We start from the raw sequence: 13908 nt of genomic DNA on the forward strand, positions 1-13908 counted from the left end.
TAGATTATGATACTAAGTCCCAAAATAAGTAACAATTATTCCACCAAGAGCCCCATGATCTGAACCACTGATTTATTAAGTCCCCCAGGCTGGGGGTCAGTCACTCAGGGCATTCACTTGTGTCCTCATGTGATTAAAGATGATACATTAGCAGACTCATCAGGTATGAACACACAACATTCTGTTTGGATAATTGTACAGGTGCCCCCTTGTGAGGCAGTGATGTCTAAGGCCATTCTACTTTGGAGGACAGCTTTTCTCATTAGAGACAATTCAGTGTTCAGTAAGGACAGGCTTTGGCAGCTAGCAATTAAGGCTTGCTGTGTGAATTTAGTAAAGGCTTCTATGTGTGTTATAATATCCTCCAGGCCAATGGAGGGAACAAAGACAATGACCAAATGATTGTACCAGTGGAAAACAGAATGTGCCCACCTGACCTTGAGGAGAGAAAGGTTGGCAGCTTTAGTAACTTGACCTGGCTGTGCATACCATACATGCTGGTCAGGGGAGGCAGCACTGTCAGGCGTGAGGAGATGAACTGGGGGTGGGATATGACAGACCAGGAGCCCCACCTTCTCCCCTCTTTCAGTTGTGCATGTTCCATTCAGGAATAGTGCATTTCAATAGGTCCAGCTTGCAGCAGGGCAAAGGGATCCTAGTGCAGATTGAGTAGTTCCCCCTCACCCAAGGGTGCCAAGTAATTCACCCATCCCAGTGGGGCATCACATTGCAAATTTCAGTAGATAACGCTTTTCCCAGGTGTGATGGGGCTTGGTGTTTTCAGTAGCACAGCACACTGACTCATGGTGAGAGTTGGGCAACGGCTGTCTCTCGTGACTACTGTACCTTTACAGTATCGGGTGTCTTGGCAGGGGTCCCTCGTCTGGCATACGAGGCAACAGGCCCTACTGGTTGATCATTCAAACATATTAAAGCCTGGGGCAGTACTTTGGTCCATCCAGCCAAGGTGGTTTTACCTGTTAGCAATTTAATCTGCTGCTTTAATATTCCATTTAGTCCCTTCTACCAACCCTGCTGCTTGCAGGTTTGAGGGGAGATGGAACCTCCTTTCAATGTCATGTTCTTTTGCCCGCTCTTGCACGTCACGACCTTTGAAATGTCACTCCCATCACTGCTATTCAATGACGGTATCTGTACATGGTATTCAGCTTCTCTGATCTCCTAATGGTGGCAGCCTGGTTTGTGAGGTGACAGGAGAAAGTTTGGATTAGGCCAGATGCAGTGTCCACACAAACAAAGGTGTATTTAGAACCCTCACTCTGACCTCCTCCAACAAATACTTAATAATGAAAGCTTCAATACTTTCCCCTAACATCAAGAAAAAAGCATGGAGGTCTGCTCTCACCACCTTTGTATAAGATTGCACTGAGCTTCTATCAAGTGTAAAAAGACATAAGGCAAAATACAGTTGGAAAGGTAAAAAAAAAAACTGTGTAGAAATCCCAAGGAATCTGCAAAAAAAGCTATTAGAATTAATAAGTAAGTTTAGTAAGGTTAAAGGATACGTAGTAATTATGCCAAAGTCAACTGTATCTCTATATACTAGGAAAGAACAATTGAAAACTGAAATAAAAAAACACTATTTACAATAGCATCCAAAATACTAAACACTTAGGAATAAATTAAACAGAATAATTTGCAAGAGCTATATACAGCAAACTCTAGGACACTGCTATGAGTAATTAAATAAGATCCAAATAAGTGGACACAGATACCATGTTTAGGAATTGGAAGACTTAACGTAGTTTCAATTCTCTCCAAACTAGTCTACAGACTAAATGCAATCCCAATCAAAATCTCAGTAAGATTTTTTTTTGTAGAAATTGGCAAGCTGATCCTAAAATTTATATGGAAAGTCAAAGGAATTAGAACAGTCAAAACAATTTTGTAAAGGAAGAACAAACTTGGAGTACTTACACTTCCTAATTTAAGACAATATAAAGTGATAGTAATCAACATGATGTGGTATTGCTGTAAAGACAGACATAAAGATCAATGGAACAGAATAGGCAATCCAGCAATAACCCACACATACAGAGTCAATTGATCGTTTTTAAAAGTACTTGCCCTTGGTACTCCCTACTCCTAAACCTTGCCCAGTAGGCTAATACTTGTTAAGATCTAGTATTCTGCTGCTGCCTTCGTGTGGGCCTCCATTTCCAAATGTCACCTGTTCCCTCGTAGATTTTGCATTGCTGTCTCCGAACTGTCAGGAGACTTCCCACTGGATTGTAACCCCCAGTGCCAACTGCTTACCTGATTCACATCTATTGTCTGTTGACTGTCCTTTTCGAATGCCATCTTCCATCTGCTTTAGTGAGCTACTTCCAAGAAACTGCAGCTGGCTCCAAGCCCAAGAGGCCCATCTCACTGAATATATCAGAACGAAATCCCAGCTCCTCCTGACCACCCCATCAAGCCATTTAAGTGAACCACAACCAGACATCCCTAAAATACACTGGGACACACCTAATCTCCCAATCACGTTCTCTGAAATTGAGTCCACTATACTGGTAAAGTCTATTAAATATATTTAAATTCTATCATTTAGAAAGTTCTGCCTTTAAAACATTTGGGCTAGTTATATTCTCCAATGACACAAGTCCTTACTTGCAATTCTCTTATCCTAACACCTCTGATCTTAACCTGTCAGATTTTGCGTCTAATAAGCACAAAGAGGAGTTTCTCTGACGTGCCTCTGTAACCTCACTGTTCTTGTCTCAAGCCAATCTGGCGTGAGATGTGGCTTTTTTCAGTTTCTGCTTGTGCAGTGGTTCAAAATTCACTTTATCAGGTATAAGTGAAAGGGGTTAGTTTCTTTGGCAAGCTCTATAAAATATCAGTAATTTTGCTTTATTCAACCTGAAAACAGCTTTTTTCTTTTGGTGCTGTGGTTCTGCATATGTATCTCTACTTTGAGCTCTGTGCCAAGATCTCTAGCCAGCTGCAAGCATTTTCTTCACACCTGTGACAAAATTGTGAGATAAATTCCACAACCTTGAGTGGGAAAACAAATTCTTGAATGTGTTCCAAACTGAATATGAATTTCCCCACTGGGCAGAGACATGGATGTCACAAAAAACTCTACCTGTGTTACACGGTAAATCAGCTTCCTTGCTGCCATAATTCTGGAATGGTTGCATCTAACAATTTCACAGATAATAATAGATAACATTTACTGGGCATTTACCTTGTGTCAGATACTGCTAAGTATGTATCATTCATTATCCCATTTAATCTTCACAATAACCCCATGAGGTAGATCCCATAATCATATACATATATTGCTAACGAGGAAACTAAATCTCAGAAGAGTTGAATAACTTATGTCAAGTCATACAGTTAGTAAGTCAGAGGGCAGAGCTCAGACAATTGAATATATAGCCCAATTCTACACCAATCACTGTGAAATACACTAACTTTTTCCAGAAAATATTCTTGTTTTATTTCTTTAAAGGACTTTTAAAAATAGGCAAACCCAAACATTAAATGGTTAAATAGATTTTCTTTAAAAAGTTCCTCTAGCTGAAACAGGGATAAGAAAACTTTATGTAAAGGGTCAGGTAGTAAATATTTTAGACTTTGTGGGAATTTTTTGTTGCTCTTTGTTTGTTTTTCCAGTCGTTTAAAAATGTAAAAACCATTCTTAATTTGGGTACAAAACCAGGCCACAGGCCAAATTAGGCCCACATGCCGTGGTTTACCAAACCCTGCTCTAGTAGTAAATTGGTGACCATCTTCAGAAAATCTAAATTATAATACGTATTTCATTCCATAATTTTTTCATAGACTCAATTAGACCCTTCTTTATTATCCATTCTCTTTACTTAGAGTACAGATTCCTTCCTAAGACATGTTAGGGTCCATCTTTCTATGACTGCAGGGAAACAGCCTCAAAATCATCGCAGGTTGACTTTGCCTTTGCCAGTATCTTTCCTTTCTTTTTTGTTTGCGCTCAGCTAAGCAGAGAAAAGATTTCTCCACATTCAGAGCTCTTCTCTTGCTTCCTTTCCTATATTTGGCACAAAACAAAAGAAAAACTATGGACTTCCAGTATTCCTATGCAACTTGCCCAGTGACTATCTCTTTAATTAAATGTCTCCATTTTGTTTTGTTTTAATTGGAAGTAATTCTGAGAGTCTCTCCTTCCTTTGTAATGTTTACCTATCTAATCTGTCTCTCAGATCAGGTGGAATTTAAACACAATCTTTTTCTCAGCAATTGCTTAGACAAAGAATCAGATTGTTTTTAATACTTTACTACATAGAAATTGAAATTACAGACATCTTAATATATTCCATAACATTTCTTTTAAGTTTTTTCTCTTACAGATAAATATTCCTGGAAAAAATAATTGACATTTAAAGAAAAAAGTTTTCAAGCAAGTTTTTTTAGAAGACTATATTATATTTAAAAACCATTTTTATCACAGACATCAATTGACCTTCTTGTGCTCAGAAAGTGAGATTCTACCCTTTACAAAAATTCACAGGATTCAAGAATATGCCAGAAATGTCATTTCCTCCTCAACTACTATTCTGTTTATTACATATCTGCATTAAAATGGTAAGGTAATGAATACAAATGCTGTTAATCCAGTTCACAACTCAACCTGAGCAATTCTTTTAAGAGGAGGCCTAACCATGGACAGATGCTGAGAATTACCTCCCCCATTCTTGCTGTGAACATCCACTGATCCTGCTATCCCCTGTAGAATTATTTGTTTCTTTCCCTGCCCTTTAGGTCCAAGACCTTCTTATCCTGTGTTTTTGTCCCTTCTTCCAACACAAAATGCCATCTTTAAAGCAGACCTAAAACTTCAGAGGCAGATACAACAATTAAAAAAATAATTGCAATTTCTCTCAATGAGGAAGAGCCTTACTCAATGGAATGATTTAGCTTACGTTTTGTTGAACCCAAGCCAGAAGGAAATAATCAAAATGACCTCTTAAAATCAAAAAAAGAAGGAAAAAAAAAAGATCTCCAGGCTAAAAAGAATGAGTTTTAGAAAATTGAAGCCAGAGGTATATAGCTGATACAAAAGGTATAGTCATGACAAAGACTGACAAGCTAACTAAAGTGGGAGAAATGGAAAATACTAAATGAGGCATTCTACTGGAAAGTACAAACTATTTATCTAACCTTCCTCTAATAAACATACTTAGAGAAAGTAGTATTAAGATTTCAATGTCACCATTATCCATTGTTCCTCTACTGGCTTTGTTATGTTAAGCAAAGTGAGCGCCCCCACAGATTCCCAGAACACTATACTTGCTTCCAATAATTGTTCTAGATCATTGATAATTATGAAGTATATGGAAGTACTTTGAAAATGAAAAGGATTTAGGCACATTTAAGATATTAGGACTGATAATACAGATAAAAGATGTCAGCAGGAAATCAAAAACTAAAGAAGATGCACATAATTCTCTTTCCTTTTTTCTTGTGTATCTAGACATAAATTAGATTATACAGTCTCTGCTAAGACTAGCCAAAGCTGAGACACTTTTCCAGCCAAAGCTCTCTACTACTTTTCCAGGCCAATCTTCTCTTGTGCATTGCCAAATTCTCTTTCTCTTAATTTCAGATTACTTCTCTAAACCTGCAACTGGATTCCATAGACTCTCTCATCTTGCAAAGACCCTCTCAAAACTCTAAAGGAAATCAATTCTTGACTTTAATAAAACTAGAAGATACATTTCAAACTACAAAAACAAATCCTAAAATAATATTGATACAGTAAAAGCTGTCTTAATCCACTGACTGAAACAATTGATGTCCTCCATATTCTAAATGTGTTTTACAGAGGATTAGAAAACATAAAATAATCTGAAAAATCCATGGGGCTAGGGGTCAGGGTAGAAAGCAGCTTGGTAAAAGCCTTCGACTATGAATTCTACCTTAATGGACTTTTGAATTAACGAACATCTGGTCCTGATTGAATCAGATAAGAAGCTTCTTTTTTTCCAACTATGAAGCATTTTGGTGTGGAGGTGAGAGTGTAATGAGGAGCAGAAAGTCAGCTGTAGTTTTTCTGTTCCAGAAGAGCAGAACTCAAGGAGCAGTATACTGTGAAGCTATCATGTTGAGCCCCATGTCACCACACCCAGTGCTAATTTAAAATACGGCATGAGGGTGATTTATAGTCTATACATTAGTAATTTCCACATGCTATTTCCAAAATTTGTACAATTGACATATGCTCCGGTATGATTGTGAGGTGCTAAAATGCCAAGTGGCTCCAACACTGCAAGAACATTGAAAGAATAAATGATACTCATTATTTATCGAAAAAATAAAACCTGAAAGGCACTGGATTAGGTTATGACATGGTCAGTTACTCTTATGCTTTTCCAACATTGAAAGAAAACTGATCTGTTATCTTCAGGTGTGAATCAAGATTGGAAATAAAGTAGACATTTCTGGAAATCCTATTAATTTTTTCAGATCATTACAAACTGAGCAACAAATTAAGGTGTTTGAGAATTGTTCTAATGAAACTATGAACTCAGAAAAACTTGTTTCACATCAATAAAAATTCTACTCTCACAGTCAATTTTGACCACAACAAGCACATTGTAAATACATATCACTGGCTGCTAGCAAAAAAGAGGGAAAGAAATTGATATTACAACCCATATCCACTAACTCAGTGCTATGCCAAAAACTACTCCTACTTCCCACTGATGGCAATTCAATAGCTGAGGGCTTACAATTGAAAAGCTCCATATCAGACTCTTTAAATTATCTAATGTTATTCTCACAACAACTTTGTAAGGTAGATGTCACCCCTATTTTGCAGATAGGAAAAGTGAGGCTTAGAGAAATTAGATAACTTGCCAAATATTGCCAACTGTTACTAAGTGGAGAAGCAAGGAATCAGACTCAAACAATACAATTTCTGAACCTGCCCTCAGAGACCATATGTGAAAAAGAACAAATTGACTAGAAGTGGAATCACAGCTTCAAAATTGTATTCCAGTTTGATAATTTTATATAGTAGAAATATCTAACTTTGAAAACCTTCATAAAAATTGTTCTTAAGTTTCTTTCTGAAAATAAATATTTATAAGACAACTGCTCTAGTCATTCAAGAGAACAATATTATGGGAGAAGAGAGAGGAGAATGTGCCAGAATAAAAGAAACTAGAGACATAACAAGTAAATTTAATACACGGTCTTTATTTGAGTCTTGGTTAGAACAAGACAACTAAAAATACTTTTGACAGGGCCGGCCCAGTGGCATAGCAGTTAAGTTCACGTGTTCCGCTTCAGCAGCCCAGGTTTCATTGGTTCGGATCCTGGGCATGGACCTACTCACCATTGATCAAGCTATGCTGACATGGCATCCCATATAGAAGAGCTACCACTCTATGACTATGATATATAACTATGTACTGGGGCTTTGGGGAGAAAAAAGAAAAAGAGGAAGATTGGCAACAGATGTTAGTGCAGGGCAAATCTTCCCCAAAAAAGACTTTTAAAAAATCTTTAAAAAAAACACTTTTGACAAAATTCTAGAAATTTGAATAGGGACTGAGTTTTAGATTATATGTTGCATTATTAATGTTGTTAGATGTTGCTGGTGTTGTGTTATAGAAGGAAGGTTTTTTAGAGATAAATACTGAAATATTTATAGATTAGCTATCATGATTTCTATAATTTACCTTAAAATATTTGAGCAAAACAATCGATTAAGCATCTATAGCAAAATATTAACAACTGTGAAATCTAGGATATGGATGTACGGTTGTGCATTATGCTCCTCTCTTCACTTTTCCGTATGTTTGAATTTTTTTCAAAATAAACAGTCAAAATTTTGAAAATTGCTCATATCAAAAACTTCAATGTTTATCTTTCAGCTCTGAAACGATTGTCCTTGACCAGTATCTAGAATCATTATTTTTTTTTAATCCTCTGCCCTTCGGTAAATCATATTTTTTGACAGAGGAAAAATGGTGTTCCATCACTCGAACTCTCAGAAGGCAATCCCTCTGCTTACTCTGAGAGGCTAACAGGAAAGGGTGGGAGATCTGTTCCTGGTCGGAAGACCTGGGCCATGCTTGTTTGAGTCTCCTTAAGTGTTATCAATCACTATCATGCTTCTTATCAATCAAGTAAATTATTCACTGAGAACATCTTATTGTCACCACGTTCATCAGGAAGAAACTGATGCACAAAGGACTACTGTCAACCTCAGTGAATTACAACTATCCTTTCTTTGTCTTTGAAACCAAATTTCTTGACGGAAGTAACCTTATCCTAAATCCAATAAATTTCAAAAAAACTCAACTGGAGAGCTATAAAACCTGAAAATTCTCTTGTGCTTTCTCCTCCTTTGCTTCCAGTTACCATCCTACAAGGATCAGCTGAAGACAATCAATCAATTGGATCAAACATCCTAAGAAGAAAGAGTCACACCAGGCCAGGTATATGGATATTTTAGACATATTGGGGACTAATATATTCTAATGTTAACTACACAGCTTTCAAGTTATATATAAATGTTAAGTAACAGAGGTAGTGGTTCTAATACAGTTAGTCTACCCTCTTCTTGTGAACTGCTAAACTGTGTGATAACAGACCCAACATATATTATTAGAAGAAAATTTGTTCAATGGGGAATGTATTTTAATCTTGAAAATAAAGAGAAGGAAATCTGACAGGATATTAGGAACCTGATAAAATAATAAGAAGAATTCCTTTCCCAATTGTGCCAGGTGGTTTTCTTCTTGGCATACTAGTGCTATAATAATAACCACCACTGAGTCTTTATCATGGACCAGACATCGTCCTCAGTACAATTTGTAGTATATGTTATTCCAATCAATCCTCAGGACAATCTTAAGATGTAAGATGGCAACTCACTCAAAGTCACACAGTAAGCAGTAGAGATGGGATTTAAACCAAGTATGACTGGCACTAAGTACACCAGTTCGATAAACCATAGGGCCATCTTGTGAAGTGTACTTGATCTGAGGGCACACCACATTGAGGTGTGCATGCTAATTTACTTACCCTAATATGCACTCTGGCTACATAATGATTTAACCTTTTGATTTTGTTTTCTGAAATCAAGCTGACTTCTACGTATTGTATACATAATCAAAAGAAGAAAAATAAAAGGCCACGTCCTTCCCTTACTCTCCCCTCCTACAACCCGTAGCCAAAAGCACAATTATCTTTTGGAAGTAGTTACTCAAAAAAAAAAGATTAAATCTGTACTATGTGCTAAGCAGGATGATATAAAATGAATAAAATATAATTCCTGTCCTTTAAGGATTTAGAAGAAGGACATCAAATGGCAAAATGTTCAGTAGAATGAAGTTTGGAGAAGAGTCCATTTGATATGGTTCTTTGTCCTAAGTAACAGCGTCATAATACAGAGACAAGGAACATCTTCCTTGCCTAAAAGAACATCATGGAACTTGTTCAAAACCACGTTCGGTAATATCAGGTAGTTTGTATGATGGTTCACTAAACAGGAAGGCTTCTAGAATTACAGTAGAAATAAGAAGAAAATTATTTCCTTCTTTATTGCCAAACTTCCTAAGATCCTACCCTTCCTAAGCCATCTTTAGTATCAATGGAAAATACTCACGCTACAAGCTGGTTACAACAAGAATAATTCTTGACTCTCCTCCATTGCTTTCTCTCTGAAAGAATGTGTTTTAGCTTGAAGTAATTTTGCCTCACCACCATGGAGTGAAAATATACACATAATTTTCAGAAATCATTGCTCTCTTTTAAACTGTATTTTCTAACAAAAATAAGTCATTTACTAAAATGCATCCCTTTCCCACAGTATCATAATGAATAGTGAGCCCTTTTTCTACTTTTCCCAGGAGCCAACAGAAAAAGATGAAAAGTCTGCCACTGCTGGTATGCATCTGTGCACTGAGTGCTAGCTTCTCAGTAAGTATCCACCCAAACAACTTTTATTCTTATGTATCAATAACCAACATTTAGTGTGTATACCTAATTTAGACTCAAAAAGCACAATACGCAATTCCTATTTTCAAGAAGCTTGACATCTTTTGTTTTCTGTGAAACATAAAACAGATAATTAAAGCACAGGAAATGATTTGTTTCCATTTCCACCCATTTGAATCCATTCTCAGTGTGTCAGGAAGCCTCAGGACGATATAGTGCACCCAGGGGAGTGATATAACGCTGGGTTCCGGAGAGAAAACAGATTGCAGGGAACAAAAGTTGAGGTAAAGAGACCAGTCGACAAGCTATAGCAGTGGTCCAGAGGAAAAACGAAGATGATTTGTACTAAATATCAGCAATTAAAACAAAAGATGAAGGTGGATTTAAGATATACTTTGGTGATTGTCTACCATAACTTCTGCTGGATTGGGTGTGTGGTTAAACAAAAAAAATGAACAAAAGTGTTCTGTTTTAGACGTGTTAAATTCGAAACGGCTATTAGATTTCTACAAGGAGATGTTACCAGCCAACTTGGTATACGTTATCTGGAGTTCAGAAAGAAGCTAAGGGGTAAAGTCTATATTTAGAACGTATTTGAAGCCATGGGACCTTAGGAGATCACCTAGAGAGAACCTGTAGGAAGTCTGGATATGGATAGAGAAAATGGAGGAACCACAAAAGGGGACAGGAAAGTATGGTTTCCAAAACCAAGAGAAGATTACAAAATGGACCCTATTTCAAGATATTTAAGGTCTACTGGAAAAGGAAGATTAAAATTAATAATGATTCAAGGTGATACATGGTGTAAAAAATAACCATATTTGTCTCTCAATCTATATACCAATACGTATTTGTTCACGTTTATTTTGACAAATTTGAAGAAAAGGTAAAGAAGTGGAATGTAGATTATTGAACGAGGTTGGATGTATTGAATGAGGCCTAAGAATATGCGGACTGTAAAGAGTATAGAGAGAGGGCATGAGAAATGATAAGGTGGATGCAATTTACTCTTGGATACTCTCATATTCCCCCACATAACATCCCCCCAAAAAATCATCTTGGGCTTTTCCCTGGGCCCTAGTGCTGATTTCTGTGATTGTAGCAGAAAGTGCACTCAAATTGGGCTCAGAAGATATGGGCTGAAGCCCATCATCTGAACATCCAGATGAATCTTGAATTACAATCTATCTACAGGGCCCCAATTTCTTTACGTGACAATAGCAATAACAGCATACGCTTTACAAGCCTGTTGAAGAGTAAATGAGAACACTTGTATTTATAAATTATAATGCATAGTATAGATGTAAAAGTTAGGACCATAAGATCGTTATAATCTCTATTCACATACTAGTTGGTAAGGATTTAAGGTCTGAATATGCATGGTGCTGCTAGCTTTTTAATAAATTAAATTTTAACAAGGAATCCCTGGTCACCAACACCTCTAGATTAAAAGAAATGACATTCAAATCAACACAAATTATTGTGTGGTTATGGAATGACTAAAGCTGGGTTGTTATTTTGAGGAGGCCCTTTATGGCACTTCCTGTAAATCTAAGCACCTGAAGAATCATCCCTTCCACATGTTCAAAATAAATAAAACTCCTTAAACTGCCCAATTCTCAAAATGCTCCTAGTGAGAGAAAGAATTTCCACAGAACTTGAATATGTGGAGGTATCATAGGAATACTTTGACCCGGTCCTTAGAAAATATGGGAGGTACCAGAGAGTGGCTCCAACCCACAGTCAGAGAAGACCAGCCCTGGGGTTCTGGCAACAACCTACTCTGCTTTTGTGGAGCGACTTCAGGGAGCAGATAGTCTGGCCCTTCTCTTCCAGATGCCCCCCAAAAACATTGAGAGGATGTATTCTGGAGTCAGATTAGAAGTTCTATTAAATATAACATTACTTAAATATACTGCTTCCTTCTTCTTTGGAAAAGGATTACAGGTTTTCAAATGGTCATAAAAATAGACTAGTAATAAAACATGAAGACATTTACTGTGCTTCCTAATTCCAAGTAAGTGCCATTTGACTTTACACTCTTCTAGTCCACCTCCTTTCTATTTCTCTATTTCTTTCACAGCCTATTTTTTCCTCCTCTTCCAACTCCTCAAATCTGGCATTCCTCTGGTTATTTTAGGAATCTTCTGCTTCCTCCTACCCTCCTTTCTTGCTCCAAGTATCATGTGCCTCTCTATACTTCCCCTCCCTGACTCCAGCCCACTCTCCCCTCCCCCCTCACTGATTCCAGCCCACTCTCCATATGCAAAAGTTTGCATATGGAGACACATTCTCCTAAAAGTTACTTCACCTCTCTGGGACTCAGTTTCCTCAGCTGCATAACAAGGATAATAATAGTACCCACCTCAGGATGTTGCTAAGGAATTAAGTAAATTTATATTTGTAAACCAGTTAGAATAGGGCCTAACACGAAGTAAGTACTACATAAGGATCCTTTTTACAAAAATAAATAACAAATATGAACAGGCAAATGAGGATATCTTTAATACACTCTTCCTGGCTTGTCTATATTTATTATAAGCACCTCCATACTTCAGTCATCTAAGCTCAAACCCTTAGAGGCATTTTCAACTCCTCCTCCCCTCAAGCTTCCCTAAGCCCAATTCCAACCAAGAAGTTCTGTTAAAGCCATCTGTAACTGCCAATCATAATAATTAATCAATATATTTTAAGTAAACTAATCAAACTGGTCAATTGACACATGTTCTATGCTAAGCTAACATTAAAATCAATAGGATTTTAATTAATTTGCCTTCATAACAAAACGTGATAGGTATTATTTTGGTCACCTTAATTAAAATAGGTGAAACTTTTTCACATCCTAATAAACACTTTTAAATGTTAAGACTTTATTCGATGAGAAATTAGTTTCTTTATTATCAATTCCATGCATTTTTTCATTCAATAGATATCTAATGGGTGCCTGTTTTGCACCCTGTAGGCATGGTTCCAGGTACAGGGCATACAGAGATTAACCAAACGAAATCCTTGCCCTCATGAAGCTGATCATCTGATTAAGAGAATGAACAGCATAACTGTTTCAAAGCATAGAAATCATAGCATTATACTTCAGATCTGGAATTTAATTTAATCCAAATCATTTCATAAATGAGTAAACTGAGATCCAATGATTCAAAGTCACTCTGTTATTTAATGGCAGATGCAGGACAGACCCAAACCTCCAGTGATGGTCTGCTGCAGTGTGTTTCAAACATGTTCCTCTAAGATCTGGGAGTTCTTCACATCACCCTCAAAGAACATTTGGAAAGGGGGAGATTGTGCTGCTGGAATGTGAGGCGCCCGATCCTGCTTCAATCAGAACGGTTTCATGATTATCTGGATTTTGCATATGGAATCTCCGGGGAAAGATTTACTTGAACCTGACCTGCTTATTTCATATTAGAAAACCATGGGCCAGCCCCGTGGCTTGGCGGTTAAGTGCGTGCGCTCTGCTGCTGGTGGCCCGGGTTCGGATCCCAGGCGCGCACCGAGGCACCGCTTCTCCGGCCATGCTGAGGCCGAGTCCCACATGCAGCAACTGGAAGGATGTGCAGCTGTGACATACAACTATCTGCTGGGGCTTTGGGGGGAACATAAATAAATAAAATCTTAAAAAAAAAAAAAAAAGTAAACCACTGCCTTCTACTGGAGAGGATCTCCTGAGAGGGTCCATGGTCAGGGGAGCATCCTGGGTTGAGTTACAGACTCTGAATTTCTATGCCTTTTTAAGAGAGATCTATGCAAAAACATCAAAGTTATGTGGATCAAAGGCCATTATTTTAACTTATGGATGTTCTCAGTTAAGAATTGAAATGTCCTGGATAATTTAAGTTTTTTAAACAATTAATGCTTTTCGAAGTTATTTTTGAGGCTGAGTATATTTATCTCTGAGGAAGTTATCTTAGCTGAACAACTCTGCTAGTCACTCAGAAG

At 37.3% G+C, this 13908-nt stretch overlaps 1 long non-coding RNA gene across 1 annotated transcript in view; it reads right to left on the reverse strand.

Moving 5' to 3' along the window:
• Positions 1-3050: 3050 nt before the first annotated feature.
• LOC131409674 (uncharacterized) overlaps positions 3051-13908 on the reverse strand; it is a 44925-nt gene continuing 34067 nt past the window's right edge. The window contains exon 4 of the long non-coding RNA XR_009220980.1: positions 3051-3164. This is a non-coding gene — a long non-coding RNA (uncharacterized LOC131409674). The remainder of the gene's footprint in view (positions 3165-13908) is intronic.

Source organism: Diceros bicornis, chromosome 8 (genome assembly GCF_020826845.1).
Source record: "Diceros bicornis minor isolate mBicDic1 chromosome 8, mDicBic1.mat.cur, whole genome shotgun sequence".
Lineage (NCBI taxonomy): Eukaryota > Metazoa > Chordata > Mammalia > Perissodactyla > Rhinocerotidae > Diceros > Diceros bicornis.